This window comes from Lygodium microphyllum, chromosome 7 (genome assembly GCF_053477565.2).
Source record: "Lygodium microphyllum isolate KBCC chromosome 7, Lygodium_microphyllum_v1.1.10, whole genome shotgun sequence".
Taxonomy (NCBI): domain Eukaryota; kingdom Viridiplantae; phylum Streptophyta; class Polypodiopsida; order Schizaeales; family Lygodiaceae; genus Lygodium; species Lygodium microphyllum.
The window spans coordinates 53,316,128-53,330,900 of NC_141141.1; the positions used below are offsets into that span (position 1 = coordinate 53,316,128).

The 14,773-nt window shown below is 47.0% G+C and overlaps 1 protein-coding gene and 1 pseudogene across 1 annotated transcript in view; both read right to left on the reverse strand.

The window, feature by feature from the left end:
• The window catches only part of LOC148033448 (uncharacterized), a 242,715-nt gene that overhangs the window by 61,062 nt on the left and 166,880 nt on the right, over window positions 1-14,773 (reverse strand). The window lies entirely within an intron of this gene.
• On the reverse strand, window positions 980-2,725 carry LOC148033449 (uncharacterized; annotated as a pseudogene).

The window sequence follows — 14,773 nt, forward strand, 5'->3', positions numbered from 1 at the left end:
GATTTGGAAAAGGCCTCAGCTAACCGAAGTGTATCATCTTCTGATTAAAGATCATCAATGGCTGGTTGCTAAAGCTAATACTGTATGGGGATTGCGGAAATCTCAGTCATGGTGGAAGGCAACTGTGATGGAGGGCTGGTTGAACAAGACACCTTTCAAATGCAAGGTCTTTCTTTGGAGGGTGATGATTGGTGGTCTTTCTCTTGCTTCAGCCCTTTCCAAGCGTCGAATCTCTAACGGCAACTGTTTCTTTTGCACCACTACTGTGGAATCGGCCCGTCATCGATTTATTTCTTGCCCTCTCGCTAAGAATATGTGGTCGCTCTTGTCAGTGGTTTGGCGAGTAGTGGTTGGTTTCTCGCTAAGCCCTTTTGATTGGGTTTTTGCACGGCCCAAATACCCCGCACTAGCACAATCGCATATGAAGATCTTTTTCACTTTCTTAGATATTGGGGCTGCTGGCACAATTGGGCCACTTGGAATGCCTTTCTTTTTGATTCGGCCTCTAATGTTTCGGGACATATTGCGAGGCTTAAAGGTCTCTTGCATTGGCAGATAGATCTCATTCGCCACTCTGACTTACTCCCTCGGGAGGACTTACTTCCCTGGCATATGACAATTTCCTCTGCGTCTTTGCCATGACTTTTGTAAATCTTTTGCTGTTTAGTACTGAAACTTTACACACGTTGGCTTAGAGCCATCGTGTATCTTGTAATCATGTAAACTTGTACCTTTTTTTCGTAATTAATACAATTACCTTTTACCAAAAAAAAAGAGAGAGAGAAATGAAATGATATATTAACGTCTACAAAAGGCCAAAATGACCTATGAGACCATGAGTTACAATCATATGTATGATGGTACAACTGTTTGGGCAAAATATGTATGTAGCACAAAGTAAAATAAGAAAGGAAACTAACTATGGCTGTGTAAAACATAGAGCTCTATCTAGTAACAACGAGCTCCAAATGGTAAAATCTCATGTGGGTATGGAGGACCTAGCTCTAGCCCGAGCAATAATCCCCTGCATCTGCCTATGAAGGTGTCGTCGATGTCTGTGCCAAGGCCTAGGACGTCTGGATCGGCTAAGCTGAATGGCTCGATCAATCAATACTCGTCTGTGTGTGGACTGTGGCGGTGAGAGAGGCTCTCGTGTGGACTGTGGCTGTAACTGTATTGAAGTCTTCTGAGTCTCCTTTGCAAAGAAGTTTGTGAGCTGCCTCTATGAAGGGCGTCGATGTCTTGGAGCAGCTGTACTCCTGAGGCGCATGTCACGAAGCCGTCGTATCTCAAGAAGAAAGAGGCCAAGGCATCGCTGATCGGTAAAATCCATGACTTTGGATAGTGATCCAAATCCATCTCTAAAGAGACAGTGGAAACGACCACGGACCTCGTAATACACTGGGCAGCGGCAAATATAATGCCCCTCCGTCTCTGGCTCTAATTGGCATATTTGGCATATGCGCTCCTCTGTTGGGATGGATCTATATCTGCCAGTCTGAATCTCTAGCTGATGTGAGGAGGTGCGCAACTAGCCAATAGTACATCTGATCCCATGGGAAAGGTGGGTGTCCATGTATCTCGGGCGAATAATAAATCCATCATCTGTAGTATGAAGGAAATGCACGTTGTAGAAAGCCATCTTTGTCCCTAGCTCTTGCCCTGGCATCAACCATGTCCGTCTGATATCCAACTGGGTAAGATCCATCCTGATGATCTTGCGGATCTCTAACCTAACTAGATCAAGAGATGGTGCATCAAGGGAGTACTGGAAGGGGGGTAACTTGTCCATGCTAAAGCCATGCAGCTCAAACCAGGCCGACATCTGTGCATATTGACATGAAGTATCACCCTCTCTGGCAAGCTATCTGGAGGACTCAAGGGCCAACCATACATATTTGTGTTTGGGTAAGTCCCATAGGCTATGTATGTATGCGACCGATTGGGTGAGGGCCTCTACCACAATCGGTGTAGCTGCTAGCTCGGCTTTGATGATCTCATGTGGCACTAAGGCCTTACATCTGATCGTCTTGGATATCATGGACACTAGGGGTTTCTCCATCGACCTCCATCCGTCATAAGTGCACCCTGATCTGCTACGGTGGTCAAGACTAGGCCCCCATATCTGTACTCCATAAAGTAGTGTGGATGTGACCAGTGTATCGAAGAGCCATAGCTTGGTGGGGGGTTCTTGGAATTGCACCTGTGAGCACATCCTCTCCAAACCACCTAGTGCTGTGTATCCGTGAGTCAGTCTAGTGTCTGGTGCCTCTCACATAGAAAAGGTGGGCCCTGTGAATAAGACTCCTAGGTATGTATAAGAATCCACATACTCCAGCTGCTTAGATCCATATGTGAATTCAGGTGCTGATCTCCTGACCCACTGTGGTGTAGTATTAAATACCATCACCTTGGTTTTACCCAGGTTCACTAAAAGCCCATTGTCCAAAGTATAGGAGTGTAGTGCATCCAAGTGTCTCTGTAGACCCTCTGGAGAGTCAGCTATCAATACAATGTCATCTGTATACAATAGGAGGGGTATCCACGTGCCAGCTAGTGGAGCTCCTCTATCTCCTTCCTGTGAAATGTAATCAGCAATCCTATCAATGTACAGGCCAAATAATGTCGAAGAGAGGGGGCATCCCTGCTTCACCCCAATGGTGGAGTAAATAGGTGCTGAAAGGCCCTCAGGTGTTCGGACTCTGCCCACAACTCTCTCATACAGTGCCAAATGGTGGAAAAACTCAACTATAGTGGTAGAGAAGAAACAATTTCCATTGGATATACCCCTGTGGTGAAGGGTTGATGAAGGGGAAGACTACACACCAGAATTCTCCAAATGAATACCTTACATTTGAATGACATCTTGTTGATCCATCCCTCCATCACTATTAATTTCCACTAGGCTTTAGATTTATGCAATCCCGAAAGCACATTGGCTTTGTGGTCAACCATGAGCGATCTCTCATCATGAGACGATAAATCTAATTAACCAAAGAAGACTCAAGACTCAAACACCTTGTAAAGTCCCAATCTTGCTAGAAACAATCAGAATCTAGGATAGGAAAGGGTTGTTGGGCCTGCAAAAGTCTGGAGACCTTGACCCAAAGATCCTAGGAGCCACAAGGGACTGGAAAGACCAGTTTGATGGCATGAAAAGGCATCAATGTGCTTGGAGTAGCCACCGAGACCAATCCAAGGTGGGCCATGCGATTAAACTTTGGGCTCTCCTCTGATCTGTCCTTCGAAGAAAGTAGACAAGACATCGCTAGAATTTCCATTTAAAATGAATTGGCAGCTAGCCTTTCCTTTGCTAATGCTATTGGACTTGGCAAAGCACCATTTTCCATAAGCATACCAAATGGTTGAGAAGAACTGAACAAATGTAGAGAATTGGACCTCGGCATTAAGTACATGCCACCATGAACCTTGAATCTTTGTATTACCATACTAAAGGCCTTGATCCTCAAGAGAAAAAACGGGCAATAATAGTGTAGGGTTGTTGGCCAGTACCCATCACTTGAAAAAGAGACCAACGAAGGGCTGCCATGTGGGTCTCAACATCCAAGGCAACATTAGTCCAAGATAGCAATGGCAACAAGTAAATGAGCATGGGGAGCATAATGGTATGTGCCACATTAAGGTGTGCATGAAATGGCCAAGCTTGAGATTTCCAATAAACAAACTTAGCTACCAATTTTTGTGATATCCATTTCACAAAAGTCTTAGCTGCACATCAATACCCAAGGAATAACCAATATGCCTTACAATGTCTCCATTCTGAACAAACACACCCTACCACTCCAAATTTGGTAAATTTGAGCCAGTATAAGCAATAAGGGAGGATTTACAGCATTATCAAGGAGACTTGAGCATGTCCAATTAATTCCCAAACATTTAAAGCTTTGCAAATGTTAGAAGCATCTGCTTTCAGAACCATGAATATTCCATCAGCCAATGCCTGGCCAACAAAATGTTGGTGCAAAGGGAGAGATAAACCATCAAATTATCCTGTATCAACAAGATGTGATAACAGTGAGAGAATGGGATAAGTTGCAAGTGCAAACAGAGTAGGCTTAGAGGGCAGCCCAGTTGGATTGAGTGTGCAAAGGAAAAGGGCTTAGTGACTCCATCATTTAGGATAACATAGGAATTAGTGCTAGTACTAATGGTATAGATAAACCTGGACATATGAGGTCCAAAATCCATTGTTTGCATGAGATCCACAAGGAAAGATCGTTCCAAGAAATCAACGGCCTTTTTCAAATCCAATGACATCAGAACAACCTCCTGCTATGTGTGTTGCACAATCTATGGCCATTTGCGCATTGAGAATATTGTGCAGTATATTTCTGCCCTTAATACAATCATACTGATGAGGATGCACAAGTAGGCAGGTGTTTAGGATGATGATTTGCCAACACCTTCGCAAAGATCTTATACATAGTGCCATCAAGGAAATTGGTCTCCAATGTGTAAGTTTCGAAGGGGAGAGAACTTTAGGATCAACTTAATTACCCCTTCTTTCCATGATAAAGGCATGCTACCAAAAACCCAAACCTGCTGACACACGGCTGCCAATTGACAAAAGAGATGCACAGCTTTCAAACAAGTCATTGGTAATACCATCCCAGGCATAGCTTTTATTATGAAGCAAATGTAACAAAACTTTGCTTACTTCACCGTCACGAATATCAACCTCCAGGGTGTCTTGCATTTCTTGGGGAACTTGATCTGTGGCCAAGATATAAAAGACTACACAGGCATGAGCAACCTGAGGAGAACATGCCTGCCTCGAATCCAAAAGATTCACAAAGTACTCCTAATACATACATACAATAGATCGAGGGTCCGTGACCATGTGGCCATTTTCATTTTGCAACCTCACCATATTCTCCCATGCAAGGGATGCATGCAAAGATCAAAAAAATTTATGAGTTTGACAAGAGCTGTCCTGAAGACCCTTGGTGAGGTCTTGGAGCTTAGCTTGTTGATAAGGCTGCAGCTGAAATCATTATCATCACGTGGAGAGTCAAGCAACAGTAGATGAACCAAGGCTAGGATGTCCTTCGCAGCGTGCAAATGTTGCCTAGTAAGTGAAGCATGGTAAATTCCATATTGCATTGACACCATCTACACATTAAGAAGCAGCCTTTAAAATGAGACCAAGCCTTCTAGTGGAAAATCAGAGAGAAACCTTTCAAGCGGTTGGCTCATGTATCCCTTGAAGATAGCATAACTTTAAAAAAAAAAGAGTTAAATTGCAAGTGTAGCTTGCCCAAGAGACCTGCGAAAGCATCCACATGTTACCCAATCATATCTAGTTGTAAAGTAAAATGATTAGATAAGACATATCACTACAAAACTTGCATTTCCAAAATTTTTGGTAAAAGGAATCCTCATGCATGGCATAGATACGGTCCAATCGAGACCACATGGCCAAGTATTGGGCTGAGTGAAATGTAAACCCTGACACCGATGGAGAAAGCCATGACCAAAGATCTTGTTTGAGAACCTCCATCACAAAAGCATTCCAAGCTTGGCTTTCCAGGGAGTCAATGAGAGAGTGCTCCAAAGTAGACTAAGAGGAGTCAATGCACATGTTAAAATTGCCCATAAGCAAATCCGGTCTACCCAATGATAGAGAATCATGAAGGCTGTTCCACAAGGCTTGACAAAGGAATGAGTCATTAGGCACAGAAATGCCAACCAGCCATAAAACTTGTCCTTTAAAAGAAATTTCAACCACTAGAAAGCATCCACAGACATCATTCTTAATAAGCACCGGCTAGAATTTCTCATGCACCACTATAAAGGTACGTGAGTAGTGCATTGCCCTGACACCAACATAAAAAAGACAGAAACTATGACAATCCAAGATATGGTCAGTATCATCCTAACTTTTGTACTCAAAAATACACAACACATCCTAATTGTTGTCATGCAAAATACACCACATGTCATGGTGCGTACTGTGGGAACAAATCTTGCAAACATTTTAAGTGGCGATGTGCATATTTGAAACCAAAAAAATCAAGGACAAGGTTGCTCACGCCTCGCTCAAATTTTTTCTACCAATGTTTCCACAACTCCATCATCTAGGAACTCCACCAAAAGTGCAACAAGATTTTTCCTTGAATGAGTAGATTTGGGAGGGTTAAATCCATTTGGCAAGGCCAAACGAGGGTATTTATGATCCCATGGCGTGATCACCTTACCGATAAAAAACAAGGCATGCTTGCAAGTCCTTGGGATGATCGGTAGATAATGGTACTAGTTTTCGCTCTGCTCGGAATAGGGGGAGGAACATCCAAGGAATGTCATCAGGAGAAGATACACCTCTCCTTCACACATATGTATGCAAGGAATCTTGAGGGCTGGAGTGGTGAGTTGGGGACACTCAAGCCTCAGCCATTGTGCTCTTTTTCAAACAAACCTTTGTCCAAGTAGGTGCTGGCTGATCACATGAGTCCATGGGTTGTTTACCCTTATTCATAGCCCTTTGCAGAGGGATTTTGCCATCCTTTTGCTCCTCATTTAGCATGTCTGCATCTATGATAGGGGCAACATTTCTATCCACTTTATCAGGGCACTCAACAATAAGGTGACCCAACTGTCAAAATAACAAGTATCCTCTGATACCATGTTAGAATATGCGCACTAAACTAGAGAGATAGTAGGGTTTGCGGGGAGAAACACAATCTATATGGCAAACACTAAGAGAGAATAGAAACTTAGAAAACACAAAAGAAGAAGAAGATGAAGCACTGAATCATGCTAAGTGAACAAAGCTAATACAATGGAGCTGAAGCTTAGAAGATGAGTGCACTGTCCACAGGCGGTAGCACCTAAAGGGAATTTGGATAGTGAAGGGAGCAAAATGCAATCCTCTAGGTAGTGAGCTATCGAAGTAATCACAGGAAGGTGAAGGATAGCTGGTCGAGGGAGTGGAATGTAGACCTCTTATGCCATTGGAGAAGAGGAAGATGATTACCAATAGTTGGTCTCCACGAGGTGCTTGGCAAGAGAGCGGCCAACTGACGGTTGAAACATAGCTTGAGGAAACCTTGTTGATGAAAAACACAGCCTCTAGTATGTTGATGAGCAGATCCGATCCAAATTTGGGAAGGTGCTGCGAAACGCAATAGTAGAATGCAACAATAGAATGCATCAATAGAATGCAACAGTAGAACGTTGCAGTAAAATGCCACAATAGAAGGCAATAATAGAACACTGTAGTAAAACACCACAATAGAAAGCAACAGTAGAACATTTCGGTAAATGCCAAGTGGAGATGGATTTAGAAGCCACAAACCATAAAGCTCTCCTTGTGGGGTGTGAATGGCAGTGGAGAGGATGGAGAAAGGACAAAAGAATATGAAAGAGAGTGATAGAGTGTTAGAAGGAATGAATGTGTGGGATGGATCTATCAATGGGTGGAGAGGTGGCCTATAAATAGGCCTCAGCCAATCTAGGGTGGCTCCCCACTATGTGGGCGCCCCACTAAAAAAGTGCCCATAATATGGGTGCCCAGCCAGTTTTTGGGGCTGTCAGTGTGAAACCCTAAATGAATTGAGTGTACTGAATGAGTGGTTTCTCAATACCAACTGACAACAAGAAAAGGAATGGCTTGCAAAGGTGCCCATTTGAGCCAAAAAACCAATGGACACATGCTAGGCAGTTTAGACAACCAATTAGGCTTGTTGCAGATAGTGTTCCGCAACATATATAAACAGTTCCAATTGGCAACATGTAATGTAGGTGGCACCTAAACATTGCCAATGGCAATGATTGCATCCTTCAACAAAGGCCAATATATAGCTGGGCAGCCTTTAACTTCAACCTAGATGGAACGTCCACACACTAAAGCAAACATTGGAAATCTTCCATAGGCGTCTAAGGTACAACATGAACCAAATGATGTTCAAAAACAAAGGCAACTTTGCCAATAGATCATCCCGCATCTTAAGAGAATGCAACAACACTTCATAAAAGCCCTTTGGTCTACAAAATTTTCATCAACACAATTTTCTTGCATCAAGGAAGACAGCCATTGATGGATTCTAGCAAGCATGGGAATTTTACACCTAAAAAGCAAGATGACACCCTTCTCATAAAATCCAGAAAATAAATGTAGCATTGTCTTAGTATTCATGCCGGTATGCAGGACATTATCTTCAATCGTGTCAACAATGCATCAAAGATTTTGTTGAACATGATCACCCAACAATGTGTTTGCAAATTCAAGTAGGTAATCCCACTCCAATTCTTGGGATTCATTAGAAGTAGTGGCTGCTTGTGCATAAGAATGAATGGGAGTATGTGCTGAAGCAGGAGCCTTCGAGCAACCCATAGCTTCTTCCAAAGCATGCTTGGGATACTTGCCAGCTGGCTGATTATTAGAACGAGGCACCATCTCTTTGGTATAGGGTCTATGTGTGTGTGCATATGTGTCCCCCCTCCCTCCTGTTGAGCTAAGAAATGCATTCCATGCTGATTAGCCTCTTAAACAGCCCCAAAACATGCTTATTTAATGAAAAATGCAAAATCAGTGCATGGTTCGAGAGAGTTTTTGTGAAATCCTAATTTAGGAAGGTCCAATCACATCTTTAAATAGACAGGCTTCCCCCATTCAGTCTTCATCCCTTCTATGCAGGTTTTTCGCATTCATGTGAAGACATTCAACATCAACCTTCCCTGCGCAGCTATCCAGCCTTTGTGACTATTGCCACCACTTTGTTACTGCTCCACACCCTAGCGTCTGCCCTTTTAGCTACCGCCTATTTCTTTGAGCTTCTTTCATTGCTGCATTTGGCCCCAGACAGCCATCACCAACCCTAGTCAACACTTGTTCTGCTACGTTTGGCAGTTTCAGCCATCACCAGCATCTTTGTGTATCTTCATTGCTATCACTAGGCATCTTGCTGCTTCTAGTGATATGTGTTTTGGTCTTCTACACCCTCCAATACACTCTGACTAGTGGTTATAGTACTTAGAATCTGTCTTCGATGGATGTCACACCTTGACACTCTATCGCTCTGCCCTTGAGCATTCTATACACTTAAATTTATTTACTTTGATTCATTCACTTCAGAGTTCTCCTTCTCTCTCTGTTTGTGTTTGTGTTTTTTGTGTTTTTAAGTTCTGCATTTTGTGTTTTGCATTTAGGGTTTGAGTTTTGCATGTCATTGTTTGTGTTTTTGTCGTGGTCATACACTTTGTGTTTCCTCAATGCAAACCCTAGTGATTTCTTCACATGGTATCAGAGCCAGCGCTCTTCTAAAGAGTATTTTGCAGATATTGTGGAGTGCTACTTGTGTGAGGCACACAAACAACTCGTAACCAAATCACAATGTGTCAATTACCTTCTTCTCAAGACCTCATGATGTCTTATCAGGTTTCTCCATCATTGAAGACCCTGAGGAGGCATTATGGACTCCGTGAGGAAGATGATACCCCACCTTTACCTTCACCTTCCTTGTTTTCTCCTATTCCAGATTTTAGTCTCATGACGACAGAGGACGAATTCGAAGAGTACTTGCATATTATGTATAGTCAATCTTGTACCCCATATTACTCAAAAAAAGTGATTACAACACAATGCTCATGCTCAACAGATTAACTGGAGCTGATGCAAAGTCACCACTACATGTATACAAGCCTCTCAAGGTGGTCTAGGGGGGATGGGGGGGGGGGGGGGGGGGGGGGTTATATCGCCAGACGGGACTGCCTGCCTGCATCACAAAGAATAGGCTTTGGCCGCCCCAAGTACGCAAGAAGTGACCACGAAGCTCCTGACGAGCCCTGGACTCGCCCTGCACCTGATCCCATCGGCCGCGGAGGGAGTGAATGATGGAGGTCCATAGCTCTGCTAAGGTCGCAAGTGCTGAAAGTCTCTCTCCGCCAAAAGCCACCTGGAATCGCGCCTTCCAGATATGCCATCTAGTAAGACTCCCTATGATCTCCCATATCTTCGAGCGGTCTGCTGTGGGCTCCAATACCTGGCGGATGGGTAAAGCCTCCAGACCAACCATTGCGCATGACCCTGCCTTGATCATGAATATCGTGTCCTACATCCCGACCTCATACAAAAGGTGACGGCCCTGGCTAACTGCTTGCCAACAGAAAGCTCCCCATGAAATACACCCAAGGCTGGGGGCTATACGTCGAAGGATACGGCATGCTCCTTTCCACACAAGCTGTGCCTCCTCACAAGACCAAAGGCAGTGCTTTAGGGTTTCTAGAGGCTGCTGTGTGCAACGCTTATAACCTCCCTCCTTCTGCATCTGGGCAAGCCAGCTTCCCACCGCCAAACCTCCATGTGCCACCAGCCATAAAAAATACGACACCCTCCTCGGCCTCCAGCTATCCCATAAGCGGCGCCAGAAGATTCGTCGGAAGGGCTCCATGATGCTGTGCTCCGCCCAGTGCCTACTGCATGACGGCGCCCAGTCCATATCCTCTTGCATCAGTACATGTCTGCCAATCTTGGCATACTCTAGGAACCTGGGTTGCTTTTTGGCAACTGCAGAGGCCGGCCATAGCCACTCTCCTGGATCCCACTCCAGCTCATCAAGCGGTCTACCCTCCAAGATCCAAAGGCGCCACTCCTTGAGCTCCATTCAGAAAACATAGGGGTCCAGTCGCCAAGTCTTCCCCTGAAGACCCACCACCCGAATCCTCCTCCATGAAAGGGTGGCAATCCCCTCATCTTGTTGCCCTCTGTCAAGGGCCAGACATCCCCCCTCCTGAACGGCGAAAAAGGTTCCTTGGGAGGCACCACCCACTCTACCTACCACCTGAAGAAGGATGCCTGTTGGAGAGAACCTGGCTGCCCATACCTCCCCAGCCTCTATCAGTTCTCGTATCGGGGGGGCAAGCCACTCCGGAGGTATTGCTGCATCTATCTCTTTTCTCCTCAACTCCACTTCTCTCGTGCACCCTGATACTCGCTGTAGCACCTCTTCATCTGCCATCCTGTATACCTCCCGCCATGTCCTGATAGAGCAAGCCGGGCCGGCCTCCCACCCAGCCCACTGGATGTGGGGGCGCTCACCTATCTGTGCCCCTTCCCTATCTTTAACTTGGGGGTTCCAGATCACCGGCTGACGGTCTATTTCGTCTTGGCAACCTGGGGGGCTCTGGATTAGGGCCTTACAGAGGCCTTGCCACATGCAAAGTAGGCTCCGCAAGAAAGGTGATCGGGGGGGGTGATCTGGGCTGAAGTGAAGATCCATCTCAGTGATGGCCTCCACTCAGTGCCAAGCCTCGGTTTACAGTCCTGAAAGCCCTCCTGCAGTAAGACCTTCCAGGTTTGCTCGCCTGGTGTGAGACCACCGACAACTAGCTTGCCCAAGAGGGCCATACTCTGATATTCTGGGTCTATGATCCCAATCCCTCCCTTTGATCGATGTCGAATGATGGTCGCCCAAGCCACCTTGGCCCTAGAGTCTCTGAAGCCATCAGACCCCGACCAAAGGAAATTCTGTACTAGGCGGCAAAGCTGCCCTACGCATGATGAGGAGAAACACCAACACAAGGCGATGTACCAGGCCGTCGCTAGGAGGACCTGATTGACCACTAGGGCTCAACAGGTTAGTGAGAGGCGAACCGTGCTCCAGTAGGTCAGTTTTCTCCTAATAGAATCTAGAACAGGAAGAAACTGTTGGGTAGGAGTGATATCAAGTCCCACCTGGAACCCTAGGTATCAGACGGTCTGCCCTCTGCTCGCCCATCTAAATCCCAAGTGGACGCCCCACTCTATGCTGGAAACCGAGCCTGTGAGAAAACCAACCGACTTTCACCAGTTGATGTTCGCACCCGCTGCAGCGCACAACACATCAAGAGCCAGTCTCATTCTTTCCAACATCACCTTATCGTCCTCTATGTAGAGGCCTGTGTCGTCTGCGTACTCTGAGTCTAACAACTCAGTCTCCTCTCTCACTTGAAATCGGAGGCCACGTAGTCCGCTCACACGTGACCTGAGGAAATGAGACATCGCCTCTGCAAAGAGTAGAAACAGGTATGGGGCCAGGGAACAACCCTATCAAACCGATCTCTCCAGCCGGAACTCCTCCCCTCGCCTTCCGCCTATGAGAACCCTGCTGGTGGCTGATCTGTACAAGCCAGAGACCCCGCGAATCCAAGTGTGGGGAAATCCCAACTTCACCACGGTACCCTCTAGGAAATCCCAGTCCACCATGTCATAGGCTTTCTCGAAGTCCAAGAGTAGTACTACCAGTCTCTGCCCACTGTGCTAAGCCCACTCTGTCACCTCAAAGAATGTAAATACATTGTCTAGGATGCTCCTATCCTAGACAAAGCCTGTCTGTGTGTCATGAATGATATCTGGAAGCACATGGCGTAATCGTCTACCAATCATCTTTGCCAGAGCCTTATAGGCCAATGACAATAAGGTAATCGGTCTCCACTGGGATAGCTCCAACCGGTCTTCCCCTTTGGGGAGAAGACTGATAAGGCCTGCCGAGAGCCTCCCTGGCATCTGTCCTGAGGTGAAGATCTCCTGGAAGGCCCTGAGTAGGGGGTCCTTCACCACCTCCCAGTAGGTAGTGAAGAAAGCCTTAGAGAGGTCATCCTCCCCCGGGCATTTTTGCCCATCTTGTGTATGGAAAGCCTCCTCTAGTTCCTTCTCTGTGAAGGGGACTAGGAGGGCGTGTCCTATCTCCTCTGTGACGAGGGATGGGGTGTGATCCCATACCTGCTGTGTGCATCTCTGTCCTCTAATTGAAGCAGTCTCCTGCTAGAAGACGCGCGTGCAATAGTCGATGGCAATCTCCATCACCTCATCAGGGCTAGAACGGGTCCTCCCATATTGATCCCTAAGGCTGCGTATCTGCTCTCCCGCGGTGCAGGGCTGGTGCACCTGGAAGAACTCCCTGCACATCGTGTCTCCCTTTCGCACCCAAAAGGCTGCTGAGGTGCGGAAAGAGAACTCCAAGCGCCTCTCCTCTAGGCTAGCAATGGCTGCACGCGCGCGCATATCCTGTGCATGGAGGGTGGGGTCCCCTAGTGCCTCCTGCAATAATCTCTGCATAGCTGCCAGGTCCCACCGGAGTGCTCTCTCCTCCTCCCAGCATTATTGCTGCCTGGCCTATAGAGCTGCCTCTTGGCAAATTCTGCTTGACTCGGCTAGGACCTCTGCAACCTCCTCTGCTATCCTGTCCCACCTGACCCACTCTTTGGTCCAAATCTACTCTATCTATCTCGACACCTCCCTCCTATAGATCGAGTCAGGGATCCGACAGGATCGTGTATCTAGGGCGGATGTTGGGGGATCAAGTGCCAGGAGAACCCTGCAGTGATCGGATAATGTGGTGCCTACCAACTGCTCAATCTGGCCTCCACGAGAACCTCCCCACTCTCCCACATAAAACCTGTCCAACCGCTCCAGCAAGGCTCCACGTAGCTGCCTCTATCCCCAGGAAAAGTCCAACGATCTCTCCCTCCTGTGGAAGGCAGGGTCTTTCCAGGCATCCCGTGCTCCGACTGCAAGCAAAAAGACCTCCCATGCCTCCTGCTCCTTCCCAGCCATGCCCTAGTAGTTTCTTCCTCTGCCCTGCTGGTCCTCCAAAGCCTCCAGGTTGTTGAAATCTCCTCCAATAATCCACGAGTCCACCTCTGGGAGTCCAGCTACAATCTCCACCCAGAACCTGCTGCGTGCCCTAACCTCCCTAGGGGCATAGACATTGAGGACTCCAATATACGAGTCCCCAATATCCAATCTGATCCATAGAGCCCTTCCTGCCACTATTGTCCCGTTGTCTCGTACACAAGTGGTGAGACTCAGGCCAATAGAGCTGCATACGCCTCCGCTCTTGCCATGTGCACCTATGGCTTGCTCCCAGTAAGTATGTGCTGCCGGAAAGTACCTTCCCAACCCGCTGAGCCTGGGCGAGGGTGAGCTTGTGCTCCTACAGAAGCAAGATGTCTATCCGTCCAGCAAAGGCAAGCTGCAACTCCTGCCGGACAATCAGCTTCCTCGAGCCACGTGCCCCACTGTAGTGGAGACTGTTCACATTCCAGGATGCAAGATGTAGACTCATGGGGAAACCTGTGACTGACCGAACAAGCATCTATTCGGTGTGGATGTTGCAGATGAGGAAGAGAGACTGTGAGGCATACATGTGCGTTTTGCCGCCGGTTTGGATGGTGAGCTCCAGTCCCCCATGGTGGCCCTCGGCCGGACCATAGGGGTGATAGATGCTCTAGGTGGTACTATCAATGCATCTATCAGCCATGCTGAAAAACGCCACTCTGTACATTGGTAGAAGCGGGCCGCCTGTGCCGGGGGCCACTCGATCACATCCCTCGGTGCTCTCCACTGTGGGGAGGCTTGAAAGATAATGCTCAAATGCGGGACGTCGGTGCCAGCCCACCAGTTAATGTCCATTATGCAACCTGGCCATTGTTGTGCGAACAGTGCTAATCCTTCATCTCCCATCCACTGGGAGATGTGATCTGCCACCTGACTCTTCAACTCCTCAATCTGTATAGTCGTCCACTCCTCTGAGTAGGATGACTGAAAAAAGAAGACATAGTTTGGTCCATCCAGTGGTGCTAGTAGGTGGACCTTGCCCCTCCATGACTTACGAACCACGAAGATCCCCACCTCTAGAGATAATGGGAACTCTCCATGCTCCGCGACTCACAGGTAGGACCATGGGCCACTGTGGAAAAACTCTTGTGGCAGCAGTTGTGCCTGTCTTGGGAAAGTATCAAAGGTGGCAGGGGAAGATGAGATGGTGGCTGTGTG